Here is a 6,326-nt window from a genome sequence, read left to right on the forward strand (position 1 = left end):
GTTTTTTTTCAAAGTTTGGCATATTCTCAAATGCATAGATTATAAAACCAAAAGGGACCGTTGTTCATCAAGACTGACCTATTTATTGGAGGTAGGCCCAAATCTAGATACTGGATCAAACAAACCCAAACTCTGGGGAAGCTCAGTACTGAATTCAGATCTGGATGTGAGACTCATGGCTCAGCCCGTCTCTGTAAACACCAGACAGGAATACAAACAAGCAATTTTGAAATTATGGAATGCTTGGGTCCAGAAATGAACCATATTCCAAAATGTCCCACCATTATAAATAGCTTTTCAATATCTCCAATTACAAAACTCTAGAAATTAAATTATTTTAGTGGAGCTAACATGTCTGCACAGAATGTTGTCCCTAACAAGGACAACAGAATTTGTCCTCAACAAGCTGACCAGAATTTGATCATCAGGATACTGATACAAATCTGGAAAAACTCCATTACCTTTTGTGCTAGAGATTAGGATCTGGCTTATTCTGTCTCTCTCCTGCTGTCTTTTTGTATCTCACAATTTTAGTAAACAAGATGGGAAAGGGAGAAAAGGAAGGAACTCTTCATAGACTTTGTATGATGCAAACAGTTTAATTAGGAAATAATGCCAGATACCATTTCCTTTCCTTTGCTGTTTTTCAAGCAGGATGCATCCTTAGGAAACAATAAGAGAGCTGAGGATTACAAAGCCTTTGTACGCATTGCAGCCCAGTGGCCGCACAGGAAAGTGATATACGGTCAGGCGCTTATGTAACATGGGCGGAAGCTATTCAACATTCCTTGAGGAAGCATGGGACAAACTCTTAGTATCAAGACAAATATTCCTGTCAGACTAAAAAGAAAGATAATGCTGGACACCATTTTACATCGTCTCTCTTTGTGATGTTTACTGATTTTGTTCGCCTGAGCCTGGCTTCAAACTAATAGCGTGAACTAAAAATAACTGCACACTTGGGCCTTAAAATGTCTCTGTGACACAAGGTCAAACAATAATGGGCATTTCCTACTCTTTTAACCTTTGTAGCAAGCAGAAGGAAAAGTGTTCAGAAAGGCCACTGCTATTGAGGTCAACCTGAAACATTTGACCCTGAACTGTTTTATTTCTTAAATTCTAAATCCAAGAAAAGGTATGTGGAAGCCTTTGAGACAACGGTTTTTGACTTCTGGATCTTGAATTTCTCTCTGTACTGTTTATAACTATCATGCTGTTTCACTGCATAATAGCAAATGCTTATACAATTAAACCCATACTAACTGAGCTCTGTGAGCCACATCCTAAACACAAGAGCCTGTGGTATGGACAGCTCTCATGAGCTTGAGTAGCTCTTGGATCAGTCTCTCTGTAAGTTGTTGATAACTAGTGATCGCAGGTGGCAGCCAGAATGCMTGTGGCCTGGTCTGTCTACCTGCTGGTGTGCTGTGTAAGTATTAGGAAGTCTCACAACATGTCTAAACCTCAGTTTACCCATGTGTAAAACAGTTTAAGCATATTCTTAATAGAGTTGGTGTGAAGGTTAATGATTACAAAAAAAGTTTTAAGATCAGCAGATGAGAGTGCTGGGCAAGCACTGGGAATGCAAGGAACTACTGCTGCTTTTTCATCAACCTCAGTAAGAATATGTGAAAGTCAGTCCCCTGAATATCCTGAAAAGAGCTGCATTACTTCCTTGTCAGTAGAGCATGAATACTAACAGTAASGGAAGTTATTTCCAGGCTCCTGAAATTGTGGAGATTACTTTTAAAATACACACTTAAAAATTCCTTGTGCTTTTACACTAGGTTCCTACAGAAACGATGAGCCTTGGGGCTCATTTCTTTCCTCTCCTGTGGGAATGCATAGCAGAGGTCTCATTAGAAATTGATTGCAAAAGAACGCTCTGATTTTGCTCTCATCAATTCATTCAGTGTTCCCTGTATCTTGCATTTTTCAGGTGTGATTCCTATTCTTCTTCAATAAAATGTATTTTTTTGAAATGAAAACTTTCATCTGCTTACAGTTACTGTCTTGGACCATTGGTGGGTCCATTTTCAACTTAGTCTTTAGTTTTGAGACACTGCATGACTTAGAGCTACTCTTCCCTCTCGGCTTATCATAGAAGTGATTCTTCCCACTCACTATCTTCTGTATTTTCATGCTGCTTCATTTGGAATGCAAATATCCACCAAGAGCCCAAATCTTCCTCTCAGTTTCTCAGTATCAGACAAAAGCTGCTTGGAATTGTTTTTCAACACAAAATAGGATTTTTGATGAAATAAATTTTTTCACAGAAAATGCTTTCAACATAAAGCTTTATCTCTAAGCTGACAGCTTAAAAACTCAAGCATGAATTTTTCTAGGCCAGATTAAAAGCAAACAAACAAGTAAATCGTTGAGTCTTGAGAGTTTTGTTTCTTGCCCAAACCAACCTTGTTTTCATGGATGTGTTTTTTCTGTCCATATTTCTGCTTAGACTTTTACCTCTTTGGAACACCCTTTGCTAATGTGTATTTGGTGAGCAGGTCAATATGTAAGCAGTTCACATCAAAAGAATGTCAATGACCACTGCTGCATGTCTCTGTCCATTCTGCTTACCTTGTCAGTCGCTGCGCAAACCACGCTGTGAATCATTGCATGGTGAAGCACTTTCACCTTAAGTGTGAAAGGATCCGTAGAAAACTAAACTCTTCTGTTCCATGTAATCTGCACTGATAAATGCTTTTGCAACAGTGTGCTGGGATTTGAGTGATTTGTTAAATACAAACCCTGATACCAAGTTCAACAAGTGGTATATAAGGAACAGATTCTCTCAGTGTCGGGAGCATAAAAAGCGAGGGCAATTTTGAAGCTGTCAGCAGCAAAGAATGAAAGAGGATGAACTGTTATTCTTTGACTCACATTCCAGCGAGATAGCTGCCACCTCCGGGCTGGGTCTGGGGGGAGCGGGGGCATGGAGGAAACACTGAAATAAGCAGCCCCATCAAACAGCAGAATGAAGAAGGGGCTCTTGCAGGTGCAAGCTTTTCTGTTTCTCACTCCATATGGGGCACTGTGATCTTGTTTTGCTTGGAGCTTCGAAGACTCGAAGGTTAGCTCTGTACAGGGCTCCCAGTGATGAAGCAAACTCAAAATGACATGTCCTGCATCCTTCAGAGTCATAGCATTATGCATGCCATTTTGGGCAGAACATTCATTTATGATGAGATCTTTTATTGATGGCATCTTTAGTATCTAAAGAGAGAGTGAAGAGTGATTTGCTCTGACAGAGCATCAAATATTTTTCTTAGGGTGTAAACACAAATTGTCATCCATGCAGAGAATCATAGCTTTGAAGAAATAATTGCATGGAGTCAGATCTACTCAAGGTTGAAGTAAGTTTGTAGTTTGAGGAAGAATCACAAATAATGAATGAAATTGCTGTTTTGGTTTCTTAATCTTTTGGAAAAAAKAGTTCTGATATATTTTGAAGAGTGGAATCTGCATCCATATCTTGGTGTCTTATCACAGCAAATACAGGCTCTTTGGGGCAACTAGCACATGCAACTTCAGTTGCTTCTGAAGTTAGCTCTGTATGGATGACAGGAGGAGTTTTATAATACTGATATTATGATGGCAGACATTTTTTGTATTCTGCTATCAGTAGTTTGAGGAATTTGGTTCCTAACCCAAGCTGAACATCAGAAAGTTAGTCTTCATTCTCCAGAATCATCTTCTATTGTTTCTAAGCACTATGAGAGGAAGATAAGGTGGCAAGTGGAAGATGCATGTCTTTAATGCTGAGCCGATAATATCAGACAAAAAATGATTTGAAGTGTGCACATTTCCTTTCTGAAACAAAGTTTTTCAACAGTTACATTTGTTGTAAAAACTGCTTGAAAAGAGAATACACAATTTGGTTAAATATGAATTTGAAATCTGAATTTCTACATTATAATCTGGATTCATTCAAGTGAATGTACAAAACTTGAACTGGGTCTATTATAAATATTTCACTGTTTTGCATTAGGCAGCATGGCTCAAAAAGTTGGCTATAACTCAGGAGATCTCTCTGCAACTGACTTGCATTTTCTGCCTCGTGGCACCAGGCTGCAATCTCAAAGCACAGTCACTCTACACACTTGCACAGATCTCTAAGTACACAGCAAATTTCTTGAGTCAAACTTACCATGTGCAAACAGAGCAACTCTTCAGATTACTGTGCTTAGTTTTTTTCCTATGTTTTACATGAAGTCACTTGGATACTTCTGATACTTCTGTATCACTCTGTAATGTGCAAGATAGTTTTCCTTTCAGTCAAATTGTATAGGAAAAGAGCCTGAGACATTCAGGTGAGTAAGACCCTGTTATTTTCACTTAGGACTTGTTGAGCTGTGAAAGAATATCCTTTAACATCAGGTCTTGTTTCTCCCATCTGTGAAATCAGGAGAGTTCCCACTCATTCGGAGTTCTGGATTTTGGGGATCTATACATGACAAATTCCATTGATAAATAATTAAATTAATGTGAATGAATGATTAACTTCCGTGTGAAATATACCTTTTTTAAAAAAATAAAATTAAAGATATATTGAGGCAGTTGTGCATTGTGAAAGAAAGCACTGTCTTCAAAGCTGGATTCGTGGCCCTTAGAGCTTCACAGGGAGGATGGCAGAAGGATGACAAAATGTATATGCCAAGTTTGAAAAGAATATACCTAAAAATGTGCTGGAAATGCCTAAATTTTTATTTTGATTTATTTTGACAAAAGGCTTTCCTGTTTTAATGAGCATATCTGACTTGAATTGTCCTTGAGCAGAGGACATCATATTATTTTCACCACACTTAGGTCAAATATTCTTCATACAAAGAGAGTAAGAGTTGATTGTTATTTTGTGATGTTCTCCAGGGAGGTAAGCACATTTAACAGTCTTCATGATCAAATTTTCTGTCTAATGCTTTTCCTTTGGGGATGAGAGCAGGTCTTGTTTGCAGTAAGGTATGCCAACCAAGTCCATCTGTTGACTTCCCACAAGCATTTACCTGTTCTCCATATAAGCCAAGTCCTCTGAATTACTGATCTGCTCTACAGTGCTGTCAGTATGTCTTGAAACCAGTGAGAGATGACGATATGGCACCAGTCAAAAAATCCTCAGCACATTGCAGTATCAAGGCCTCTTGGCATATTGGATCATGGATTTAATTTTTTTTGCGAGCTGCCAGTTCAACCTCATTTTTTTCCCTCAAATTTTGTATGAAGTATCATGTATCTCATCTGCTTATCTCTCTGTGAAATGGTAACATGGAAGAGTGTTCAGGATCAATCTTGTGCTTGATGAAATGATCTGGCAATATTCACTTGCCAGGTCATTTTCATATATTTCAAAACAAAACCAAACAAAAACTCCCACCAGTGGAACACTTGACTGAGTTTATCCCTGGGGAGAAGATGAGAAACAAACAACATGTGACAGATGTTAATCACATTGTGTAATATATTACTGGAAGGCTCTCAGACACTGAAATGAAGGGCATAGTATTCAGGATAGAATAGAGTGACTTTGATCTGAGGTTCATTTTGGGTTATGCTGTGGAAGAAAGATCAACAAATGCCGAACAGACCTTGTTCTGTTACACAGCTAAAAAATGACTAAGCCCTTCACAGTGAACTTTAGGAACTAGTATCTATGAACATGCAAAATTGAGGAGCAAGGGCTATAAGCACATCAGCAGAATACATTATGTGTACTTATGTGCAAGACTTAAAAGCAAACTAATGATTCCCAAATTGCATGATAATTTACTACACTTTCATTTATAATTGTTGATTGCTAATAGATTGCTACTTCTATTGTTTATTATATATAACAATGTATATTACAATGTATATTGCAATACATGCAATGTATATATAATCCATATAAAATAGATTTATTATTAATTCATTGACTTTTCATCACTATTTGCAATTAGAAAAAGAAAATCATGTGTGCTCAACCTACCAGTACCTAACATAAGCCTTCAGTAAAGAATCTCGGTGTCACAAACTCATGTAGGTAGGACCTCTGGACATCATCTAGTCCCACCTCCTGCTCAGAGCAGGTCTAGATAGCACAAGTTGCTCTGAAACTTGTTCAGTGTTGAGTATCTCTAAGAGTGGAGAGTCCAAGCCTCTCTAGGCACCTGCTCCAATATCTAACCACCCTTTCGGTAAAAAGATCTTTCTGTTTGTTCTAGTCAGAATTTCTCATATTGCAGCTTTTGTGTTGTCTCTCATCCTATCCATGGGCTTCTGAGGAGATCCTGGCAGCATCTTTWCTACACCCTCCCTTTAGGTAGCTGTAGRCAGCAATAGGATCTCTCCTA

Source organism: Rhea americana, unplaced genomic scaffold, assembly GCF_003343005.1.
Source record: "Rhea americana isolate MKP2758 unplaced genomic scaffold, rheAme1 scaffold_17, whole genome shotgun sequence".
In the NCBI taxonomy this organism is placed as follows: domain Eukaryota; kingdom Metazoa; phylum Chordata; class Aves; order Rheiformes; family Rheidae; genus Rhea; species Rhea americana.